The sequence below is a fragment of the Mustelus asterias genome, chromosome 15 (assembly GCF_964213995.1).
Source record: "Mustelus asterias chromosome 15, sMusAst1.hap1.1, whole genome shotgun sequence".
In the NCBI taxonomy this organism is placed as follows: Eukaryota; Metazoa; Chordata; class Chondrichthyes; order Carcharhiniformes; family Triakidae; genus Mustelus; species Mustelus asterias.
In genome coordinates, this window is record NC_135815.1 from 95182245 (window position 1) to 95194321 (window position 12077).

The following is a 12077-nucleotide window of genomic DNA, read 5'->3' on the forward strand; positions in this document are numbered from 1 at the left end:
CCCCTGACACTAAGGGACAATTTATCATGGCCAATCCACCTAACCTGCACATCTTTGGACTGAGAGAGGAAACCGGAGCACCCGGAGGAAACCCACGCAGACACTGGGAGAACGTGCAGACTCCACACAGAGAGTGACCCAAGCCGGGAATCGAACCCGGGTCCCTGGCACTGTGAAGCAGCAGTGCTAACCACCGTGCCTCTCCAGTTTTATAAATTTCCGTTTCTCATTTTTATTTTTCACGATTCCTCAACCTTTCCCAATTGTGCATCTCGGGTGCTTCTGTCTCGCCGTTTTATCCTGATTCCTATTTTAAAACCTTGTTTTCCCTTTAAGTGATAAGCCTCCCTTTTCTCCTCTGATGTTACAAATCTGTTTTGGCTGCACTTTCCAAATCAGCTAGCTTAACACCAACCCAGACCTTCCAAGGTCAACCCTAACTGCTCGCGATGGTTAGGAATTGCAATATATGGACAGACTTCAAAGGGTTGCAGCCAAGACGTAAGCCATTCCAAATGTTTTAAATGTATTTTCAGCCCTCCCGTAAGACTCTCTCACGCTGAACAAATGGCTGGCAAAAAAAACCGTTGAGATGGGAAAACAGGCAGAAGCAAACATGATGAAGTAACACAGCACATGACCAACTTGTTCGTTGACCGGTGTGGTAATGTTGCTGTGAGGAAAACTTTCTTATGAATGCACCATGTATGGGGCGGCACGGTGGCACAGTGGTTAGCACTGCTGCCTCACAACTCCAGGGACCAGGGTTTGATTCTGATCTCGGGTCACTGTCAGCGTGGACTGTGCACGTTCTCCCCGTGTCTGCGTGGGTTTCCTCCGGGTGCTCCGGTTTCCTCCCACAGTCGAAATATGTGCAGGTTAGGTGGATTGCCCCTCAATGTCAGGGGTTTTTAGAAATCATAGAAACCCTACAGTACAGAAAGAGGCCATTCGGCCCATCGAGTCTGCACCGACCACAATCCCACCCAGGCCCTATCCCCATATCCCTACATATTTTACCCGCTAATCCCTCTAATCTACACATCCCAGGACACTAAGGGGCAATTTTAGCATGGCCAATCAACCTAACCCGCACATCTTTGGACTGTGGGAGGAAACCGGAGCACCCGGAGGAAACCCACGCAGAGACGAGGAGAATGTGCAAACTCCACACAGACAGTGACCCAAGCCGGGAATCGAACCCAGGTCCCTGGAGCTGTGAAGCAGCAGTGCTAACCACTGTGCTACCATGCCGTTTAGCAGGGTAAATACGTGGGGATTGTGGTTGGTGCAGACTAGATGGGCGGAATGGCCTCCTCCTGCACTGTAGGGATTCTATGATCTATTCTATGATCGTAAATTGCCCCTTAGCGTCCAAAGATGTGTAAATTAGGTGGATTAGCCATGCTAAATTGTCCCTTTGTGTCCAAAGATGTGTAGGTTAGGTGGATTAGCCATGCTAAATTGCCCCTTTGTGTCCAAAGATGTGTAGGTTAGGTGGATTGGCCATGCTAAATTGTCCCTCAGTGTCCCAAGATGTGCTTGTGAGATGAATTAACCATGGTAAATGTGTGGGACTACAGGGATAGGGTGGGGGAAAGGCCTGGGTGAGATACTCTGTCGGAGAGCCGGTGCAAGCCCAATGGGCCGAATGGCCTTTTCTGCACTGTAGGGATTCTATGATAGGTGGTGGCCTGCATCAGCATTGAGTACAATAACTGCAAAACTTGGGACATGTTTGCAAGGTGATGGTGAACCTTAAGGAAACGAGAAGGAAATGAGAATGTAGTGTTACAGTCATAGATAGGGTGTAGAGAAAGATCACGTTAATGCAAGGTAGGTCCATTCAATAGTCTGATGGCAGCAGGGAAGAAGCTGTTCTTGAGTCGGTTGGTACGTGGCCTCAGACTTCTCTATCTTTTTCTCAATGGAAGAAGGCAGAAGAGAGAATGTCCAGAGTGCCTGGGGTCCTTGATTATGCTGGCTGCTTTGCTATGGCAGTGGGAAGTGTAGATGGAGTCAATGGATGGGAGGCTGGTTTGCGTGATGGATTGGGTTACATTCACGACCTTTTGTGGTTTATTCATTCACGTGCATTATTATATCTAAGTTTGGGCTCATTTTTTTTGAAAATACTGGGCAGAATTCTCCGACCTCCTCCTCCACCACAGCTGCCAGCGAGAATGGAAAAACTCTGTTTGCTGCGGCAGCACTGGAGAATGCCAGCCATGGACGGAGGTTTTCGGTGACTATTCAGAAAGGCCAGATGCAAGATCTGGTTTTTAAGTTTTTAATTAGTGTCACAAGTAAGGCTTACATTAACACTGCAATTAAGTTACTGTGAAAATCCCCTAGTCGCCACACTCTGGCGCCTGTTCGGGTCAATGCACCTAACCAGCATGTCTATGGGAGGAAACTGGAGCACCTGGAGGAAACCCACGCAGACACGGGGAGAATGTGCAGACTCCGCACAGACAGTGACCCAAGCTGGGAATTGAACCCGGGTCGTTGGCACTGTGAGGCAGCAATGCTAACCGCTGTGCCACCGTGCAGAAGCGAACTCGAATCTTTACCATTGCGTCCATGGCATTTGAAGTACAAATTCATATTTTGCCAAATTCATAATTTTTTAATTTCATTCTTGGGATATGGGCGTCACTGGCTAGGCCAGCATTTGTTGCCTCTCTCTAATTGATCCTGAGAAGGCAGTGATGAGCTGCTTTCTTGAACCGCTGCAGTCTATGTGGTGTAGATGCACCCACAGTGCTGTTAGGGAGGGAGTTCCAGGATTTTGACCCCAGAGATGGCGAAGGAACTACTGACATATTTCCAAGTCAGGATAGTGTGCTGCTTTGTTGATTTGATTTGTTATTGTCACATGTATTAACATACAGTGAAAAGTATTGTTTCTTGCGTGCTATACAGACAAAGCATACAGTTCATAGATAAGGAAAGGAGAGAGAGTGCAGAATGTCGTGTTACAGTCATAGCTAGGGTGTAGAGAAAGATCAACTTAATGCAAGGTAGGTCTATTCAAAAGTCTGACGGCAGCAGGGAAGAAGCTGTTCTTGAGTCGGTTTGTACGTGACCTCAGACTTTTGTATCTTGTTCCCGACGGAAGAAGATGGAAGAGAGAATGTCCGGGGTGCGTGGGGTCCTTGATTATGCTGGCTGCTTTTCCGAGGCAGCAGGAAGTGTGGACGGAGTCAGTGGATGGGAGGCTGGTTTTGGAGGGGAACCTGCAGAAGGTGCTGTTCCCTACAAGGTGGTAGAGGTCATGGGTTTGGAAGGTGTTGCACCATGACTTTGCCAACGATGCCACAGAAATCCCATTTATCCACCCAAATGGGGTTTTGTCTACACTTCTGTAGGTCGGCAGGAATGTGGGGCTGTAGTTACACTCAGATCAATCATGCTCTTGTTGAATGGTGGCGGAACAGGCTCGAGGGGCTGAGTGGCTTACTTCTGCTCCTAACTTATATGCCCTGTAATAAGTTGCTGTCGTAGAAGGGGAGCAGCTGGAACCTCTCCTTCTATCCTCATGCAGGCGATTGTAGAATTTATTCCACATAATTGGTTTCATTATTTTCTGGAAACTTCTACCACAGGAGTTTCAAACCCATTATCTTCATTTCACCTCAAGCTTCAGAACGTGTCTGAGTGCGCTGGTTCCATTATCTTGCTCATTCCCTGAACCCTTTACTGTTTTTTTTTTATCCATCTAACTCCCTCCTAAGTAACTGCAGTGAAGTGTTCCATATTTTTATCGTGCTTAAGTCAAAATATTTCTGATCTCTTCTGGCATTGATCTTAATGCTTGTCCCCTCTTGTTATCACTTCACCAAGCAGTGGATGAGTACCGTTTGTCTTCTCACCCGTTCTGCCATGATGAGCACTGCAATGAGGCCTCCACTTAACCTTCTTGCGGCTTTTCAAGTCTTTCCTTCCTCTCATCCCAGGCATCAACCTAACTAATCGTGTCACATTCCTCCATGACTCCAATATCTTCTCCCGTATGGGAGTGTCCCCACAAAAAGCACTTGGACTACAATAATGATTCACTCGATGCCTTATACTAAATGGTAGGAACATAGAAAATAAAATAGGCCATTCAGCCCTTCGAGCCTGCTGCTCCATTCATTTTGATCATGGCTGATCATCAAATTCAACATCCTGATCCCTTCTCCCTCCCACATCCCTTGATCACTTTAGCCTCAAGAGCTATATCTAATTTCTTCGTGAAATCACACACAATGTTTTAGCCTCAGCGACATTCTGTGGTAGTGAATTTCACACATTCACCTCTCTCAGGGTGAAGAAATTTCTCCTCACCTCAGTTCTAAAAGGTTTACCCCTTATCCTCAAACTATGACCCCTAGTTCTGGATTCCCCACCATTGGGAACATTCTTCCTGAATCTACCCTGTCGGAATTTTATAAGTTTCTCTGAGATCCCCCCTCACTTTTCTAAACTCCAGCGGATACAATCCTCACCGACTTAGTCTCTCCTCATTTGACAGACCTGCCATCCCAGGAATCAGCCTGGTAAATCTTCGCTGCACTCCCCCTATAGCAAGGACATCCTCCCTCAGAAAAGGAAACCAAAACTGCGCACAATACTCCAGGTGTGGACACACGAACGCCCTGTACAATTGCAGCAAAACGTTTTAGGGTGGCACGGTGGCACAGTAGTTAGCACCTCACAGCTCCAGGGACCGGATTCAATTCCAGCCTTGGTTGACTGTCAGTGTGGAGTTTGCACATTCTCCCCGTGTCTGCGTGGGTTGTCTCCGGGTGCTCCGGTTTCCTCCCACAGTCCAAAGATGTGCGGGTTAGGTTGATTGACCATGCTAAATTGACCCTGGTGTCAGGGGATTAGCAGGGTAAATATGCGGGGTTGCGGGGGGGTAGGCCCTGGGTGGGATTGTGGTCGGTGCAGGCTCGATGGGCCGAATGATCTCCTTCTGCACTGTGGGGATTCTATGATCCTGATCCCTCTGCTCAAATCCCCTCGCTATTGTATTTAGTGCTTTGTATAATCACTCGGATCTGTTTGTGAGAGTGTGCCAATTTAGAAAAGCATAACGAGACAGTGTTGAGCTTAAGAATCATTCTCCACTTCATCTTGTTGCAGTGGGGGAAACGTCGGGGACATCTGGTTAATATTTTGTGCCGGTGAATTAATATGCATATTTGCCTGGCTCCTGTTACTTGTATTCAGAGTTCACCGCACATTTGGTAGGTTTGAGAAAGAGAGTTGCAGCAAGCGATTGTCCTGATGCCCTTCATTTACTTTCTGCTCATCAGACTTTTGAATGGACCTACCCTGCATTAAGTTGATCTTTCTCTACACCCTAGCTATGTCTGTAACACTACATTCTGCACTCTCTCCTTTCCTTCTCTATGAATGGTATGCTTTGTCTGTATAGCGTGCAAGAAACAATACTTCTCACTGTGTACTAAGACATGTGAGAATAATAAATCAAATCAAATCATAACAAAATCAAATCACCTCGGGGTCTGTTTTGCTGTTGACATCTTTGGTTTAGTCCCCACTGCCTTATTTACGAAACCCAATAGAAGGCAGTTAAATTTAGCTTCAAACAAATTTAGTAGTCAATGCTTTTTTAATTGCCTTTTTAAGACCAGTTAAACTTGTTTTAACTACTGGTTCTGCTGGTAGAGTCCTGTGTTGCATCCCACTGAAATGTACTACTTTCACTCTGCCCCACATTCAAGTTTAACTTGAAACTGCTAGTATCCGATTTTACATACTGTCCAATCTTACACTCTTACTTATTTACTGATTAGTGTCACAAGTAGGTTTACATTAACACTGCAATGAAGTTACTGTGAAATGGCGACATTCAATGCTAAAGCATGCGGCTATTCCACGCACATTGACGTTGCACTGTGGGCGTTACCCCATGTATTTGCGCCACTAATCCCCCTAACCTACACATCGTTGGACACTAAGGGGAAATTTGGCATGGCCGATCCACCTAACCCTCACGTCTTTGGACTGTGGGAGGAAACCGGAGCACTTGGAGGAAACCCGCGCAGACACGGGGAGAACGTGCAAACTCCACACAGACAGTCACCCGAGGCTGGAATCAAACCTGGGTCCCTGGCGCTGTGAGGCAGCAGTGCCATCCACTGTGCCTTCTAATGTGAGCTTTTTATAGAATCCCTACTGTGCAGAAGGAGGCCATTTGGCCCATCGAGTCTGCACCGACCACAATCCCACCCAGGCCCTATTCCCATAACCCCACTTATTTACCCTGCTAATCCCCTGACACAAAGGATCAATTTAGCATGGCCGATCAACCTAACCCGCACATCTTTGAACAAAGAACAGTACAGCACAGGAACAGGCCCTTTGGCCCTCCAAGCCTGTGCCGATCATGATGCCTGCCTAAACTTAAACTGTATGCACTTATGGAGTCTGTATCCTTCCATTCCCATCCTATTCATGTATTCATCTAGATGCCCCTTAAGTGCCGCTATTGTACCTGTTCCCACCACCTCCCCAGGCAGCACATTCCTGACATTCACCACCCTCAGTGTGGGAGGAAACCCGAGCACCCAGAGGAAACCCACGCAGACACGGGGAGAACATGCAGACTCCGCACAGACAGTGACCCAAGGCTGGAATTGAACCTGGGTCCCTGGCACTGTGAGGCCACAGTGCTAACCACTGTGCCACCATGCCACACAGTTGCGTGGATTGCTTGAATGAGACAGGGATCAACAAAGCAAGGTAAAGTTTGCATTACCAGCCCCACTGTGACACCTCTTAGAATGAGTAAAGTCAGGGCATCATTATTACAAAGAACAAAGAAAATTACAGCACAAGAACAGGCCCTTCGGCCTTCCAAGCCTGCATCGACCATGCTGCCCGTCTGAACTAAACCTCTCCCCCCTACCTTCCGGTGGCCATATCCCTCTTTTCCCATCCTTTCATGTTTTTGGCCAGGCACCCCTTAAAAGTCACTGTTGGATCTGCTTCCACTACCTTCCCTGGCAGCGAGTTCCAGGCACCCACCACCCTCTGTGTAAAAAACATACCTTGTACATCTCCTTTAAACTTTGCCTCTTGCACCTTAAACCTGTGCCCCCTAGTAATTGGCTCATTCACCCTGGGAAAAAGCTTCTGACTGTCCACTCTGTCCATGCCCCTCATAATCTTGTAGACTTCTATCAGGTCGCCCCTCAACCTCCGTTGTTCCAGTGAGAGCAAACCAAGTTTCTCCAACATCTCCTCATAGCTAATGCCCTCCATACCAGGTGACATCCTGGTAAATCTTTTCTGTACCCTCTCCAAAGTCTCCGCATTCTTCCGGTAGTGTGGCGACCAGAATTGAACACTATATTCCAAGTGTGCGGCCTAACTAAGGTTCTATTTTATTTATTTGTCTGACTGAAAATCTTGTTGTGGAGATGCCGGTATTGGACTGGGGTAAACACCGTAAGAAGTCTCACAACACCAGGTTAAAGTCCAGCAGGTTTATTTGGTAGCACAAGCCACAAGCTTTCGGAGCGCTGCTCCTTCATTGAGGAGCAGTGCTGCGAAAGCTCGTGCTACCAAATAAACCTGTTGGACTTTAACCTGGTGTTGTGAGACTTCTTACTGTGAAAATCTTGTAGCAGTGAGGCAGCACTTCATCACGAGCAGAGGGAGTCAGTGATGAGCGTTTTAGTGCTACTCTCTATGAATCCTCCACTTAACGTAGCAGGTTCTGGGGTCCTGACCTGCCCATGCGGATTGACATCTATCAGGCCATCATGGAGCTTGGACGGAACTAGGATCGTGCTGGCAGGGGGTAATCACTGGCTCAATTAACAGCATTGCTGGCAGATACTCCCGTAGTGAAGAGGGATTTGTACCAAATTACAAAGTCAGCGTTAAAAATAGATTCTACAACTTTAGAGTCCACATAACGTGAGGTTGACATTTCAGCGCAGTACTGAGTGGTACTCTGTCTACACTTCCCGCTGCCTTGGCAAAGCAGCCAGCATAATCAAGGATCCCATGCACCCCAGACATACTCTCTTCCCCCGCCTTCTTCCACCAGGACTAAGATACAAAAGTCTGAGGTCACGTACTAACCGACTCAAGAACAGCTTCTTCCCTGCCGCCATCAGACTTTTGAATGGACCTACCTTATATTAAATTGATCTTTCTCTACATCCTAGCTATGGCAGCTACACTACATTCTGCACCCTCTCCTTGCCTTCTCCTCTATGTACTCTATGAACGGTATGTTTTGTCTGTATAGTGCGCAAGAAACAATACTTTTGACTGCATCCCAATACATGATGCACAGTGGTTAGCACTGCTGCCTCACAGCGCCAGGGACCTGGGTTTGATTCCTGGCTTGGGTTACTGTCTGTGCGGAGTCTGCACGTTCTCCCCATGTCCGCATGGGTTTCCTCCGAGTACTCCGGTTTCCTCCCACAGTCCGAAAGACGTGCTGGTTAGGGTGCATTGGCCGTGCTAAATTCTCCCTCAGTGTAACCCGACCAGGTGCCGGAGTGTGACGACTAGGGGATCTTCACAGTAACTTCATTGCGGTGTTAATGTAAACCTACTTGTGACACTAATAAATAAACTTTAAAGTAAAAAAAAAGCATGTGTGACAATAATAAATTAAATCAAATCAAAAAGTTTGTGTATTCATCTTATTTATGTGATTTGATTGTGAAGCTTTGACTATCGGGAGCTGATTAATAGCTTTTTCTATCTACCTGGTTTACAAAACAAGTTGCTCTAATCTGGACCAGGTTTAATTGATGTTGTTTGTGTTCTTGAACAGTGTCGTTGGAGCCAATCACAATTGCCTTATGTGTCGGGATACAGTCCAAAGATGTGCAGGTTAGGTGGATTGGCCCTGCTAAATTGCTCCTTAGTGTCAGGGGGATTAGCAGGATAAATAGTTGGGGTTACGGGAATGGGGCCTGGGTGGGATTGTGGTCGGTGCCGACTCAATGGGCCGATTGGCCTCCTTCTGCACTGTAGGATTCGATGTAAAGAAAGCAATGAAGAGTTTGCATTTATTTTGCATCTTCCACATCCTCAGGACATTCCATGTTGCCTCACACTCACTGAAGTACTTTGGAATTACTTCTGTTGTGTTAAAATTAATTTATTTCATTGCTTGAATGTCACTTGACACTTTGTAAGTGTGATGCTGTGGAGAGATTTTTGGTGCTATTCTAGGCTGCTGGATGCAAGATTTGCAACGGCACACATGGCTTTTTAAACCTCTTACATCGGAGACGGTCAACAAACCTTTTTTTAAAAAAAATTTTATTCTCTTACAGAAGAAAGCAGCCGATGACGCATTTGCCAAACTAGGACACTCACCCAGACACATAGTCATTGTTTGGTAAGCAACTGTTTTTATTTAACGAGATCCTTGTAAGAGATAGCAGTTGCTAAGGAACACTGAAATGCAGAATTCCTTGTTCATGATCAGGATAGATTTTCTTGTTGCTTTAACGTGGGAGACTTCAGTCAAAAAGTAAAGACCGGTTTGCAGTCGAGGTTGATGTCATCTTCTGTGGCATTAGGCCAAGTCTTGATTTGCATAGCCAATTGCAAATTGAGTTGGTGCTGGAGAGATGGGTGGAAGAGTTGGCTTTGTATTGCTCTTGCTTGTCCTGAGGGCACCTGCCTCTGTTCTCCTCAAATGTCAAATTGTTTGCAGACAGAGATATCTCCTTTTTCTCTCCAGTCCAAGGTTGCAGCTTTATAAAACTTTTGTTAGGCCGCACTTAAGAGTATTGAGTTCATTTCTGGTTGCCACATGACAGCGAGGATGTGGAGGCTTTGGAGAGGGTGCAGAAGAGGTTTACCAGGATGCTGCCTGGATTAGAGGGTATGAACTATAAGGCGAGGCTGGATAAATTGGGATGTTTTCTCTGGAACAGCGGAGGCTGAGGGGAGACCTTTTCGAAGTCTATAAACGTAGGAGAGGGTTGGCAGTCAAACTTCTTTTCCCAGAGTTGAAATTCACCAAAGATCCTTAGCCAGCACCTTCCAAATCCACTTCCATCTAGAAGGACAAGGGCAGCAGATACATGGGAACACCACCACCTGCAAGTTCCCCTCCAAGCCACTCACCATCCTGACTTGGAAATATATCACCATTCCTTCGCAGTCGCTGGGTCAAATTCCTGGAATTCCCTCCCTAATGGCATTGTGGGTCAACCCACAGCACGTGGACTGCAGCGATTCAAGAAGGCAGCTCACCACCACCTTCTCAAGGGCAACTGGGGATGGGCAATAAATGCTGGCCAGCCAGTGATGCCCATGTACCATGAATGAATAAAGAAAAATGTCTAATAGAGGGGGCACGCACTTAAGGCGAGAGGGGGAAAGTTCAAAGGAGATGTGAGGGGCAAGTTTTTTACACCGGGAGTGGTAGGTATCTGGAACACGCTGCCAGGGGTGGCGGTGGAGGCAGATACGATAGGGGTGTTTAAGGGGCTTTTAGATAAGCACATGAATATGTAAGGGATAGAGGGATATGGACCAAGGGCAGGCAGAAGGGATTAGTTTAATTTAGTGTCATGTTCAGCACAACATTGTGGGCCAAAGAGCCTGTTCCTGTGCTGTACTGTTCTGTTCTCTGTTCTGTGTTGTTTTAACTCTGAGGTTAGCTTTGAGACTATCCTCATGTCTAAGTTCGGGATGTCCTGTGGGGCCCGGGGGTGGTGTTCCTGTGCTCGGTTGACTGCAGTGTACTGCCTTTGGTAAATGGGACTCCTCGAGATGGACCACATGAGCCCCCTGGCAAAACTGAGCTCTGATGAATACACTGTCAGTGTGCAGCCACTTTGCAAGAATATCAGTGCTGCCGCCCCCCCCCCCCGCAAGAATATCAGTGCTGCCCCCCCCCGCCCCCCCGCAACCTGCATCTCTCATGACTGTCAGCTAGACAGTAGAATGCTCTGACAGTCCACACCCCTCCCGCCGCTGCTGCTGCCGCCGTGGACAGAGAATTTAAGATATAGGAGCAGAATTAGGCCATTCGGCCCATCGAGTCCGCTCCGCCATTCAATCATGGCTGACATGATTCTCATCCCCATTTTCCTGCCTTCTCTCCGTAACCCTTGATCCCCTTATTGACCAAGAAACCTATCCATCTCTGTCTAAAAGACACTCAATGACCCGGCCTCCACAGCCGTCTGTGACAATGAGTTCCACAGATTCACCATCCTCTGGCTGAAGAAATTCCTCCTCATCTCAATTTTAAAGGAGCGTCCCTTCACTCTGAGATTGTGCCCTCGAGTTCTAGTCTCTCCCACTAGTGGAAACATCCTCTCCACGTCCACTCCATCCAGGCTTCTCAATATTCCAATATATAATACTCAATATATAATATATAATAATAATACTCAATAGTCCAAAGATGTGCGGGTTAGGTTAATTGGCTATGCTAAAATTGCCCTTTAATGTCCTGAGATGTGTAGGTTAGAGGGATTAGTGGGTAAATATGTAGGGATGTGGGGGTAGGGCCTGGGTGGGATTTTGATCGGCGCAGACTCGATGGGCTGAATGGCCTCTTTCTGTGCTGTAGGGTTTCTATGATTTCTATGATTCTGTAAGTTTCAATTAGATTCCCCCTCATCCTTCTAAACTCCATCGAGTGTAGACCCAGAGTCCTCAACCGCTCCTCATATGACAAACCCTTCATTCCTGGGATCATTCTTGTGAACTCCTCTGGACCCCGTCCAAGGCCAGCACATCCTTCCTTGGGTATGGGGCTCAAAACTGCTCGCAATACTCCAAATGGGGTCTGACCAGAGCCTAATACAGCCTTAACAGTACATCCCTGCTCTTGTATTCTAGCCCTCTAGAAATGAACACTAACATTGAATTTGCCTTCTTAACTGCCAACTGAACCTGCATGTTAACCTTAAGAGAGTCCTGAACCAGGACTCCCAAGTCCCTTTGTGCTTCTGATTTCCGAAGCCTTTCCCCATTTAGAATCATAGAATCCCTACAGTGCAGAAGGAGGCCATTCGGCCCATCAGGTTTGCATCGACCACAATCCCATCCATAACCCCGTA

At 47.1% G+C, this 12077-nt stretch overlaps 1 protein-coding gene across 5 annotated transcripts in view; it reads left to right on the forward strand.

The window, feature by feature from the left end:
• plcb4a (phospholipase C, beta 4a) overlaps positions 1 to 12077 on the forward strand; it is a 510936-nt gene that overhangs the window by 148851 nt on the left and 350008 nt on the right. For 3 of the 5 annotated variants that reach the window (XM_078230348.1, XM_078230347.1, XM_078230346.1), the window contains one exon: positions 9324 to 9388. The gene's annotated coding sequence lies outside the window, so the exon portion shown is untranslated. The remainder of the gene's footprint in view (positions 1 to 9323; positions 9389 to 12077) is intronic. The other 2 variants (XM_078230349.1, XM_078230351.1) reach the window with 1 other exon arrangement.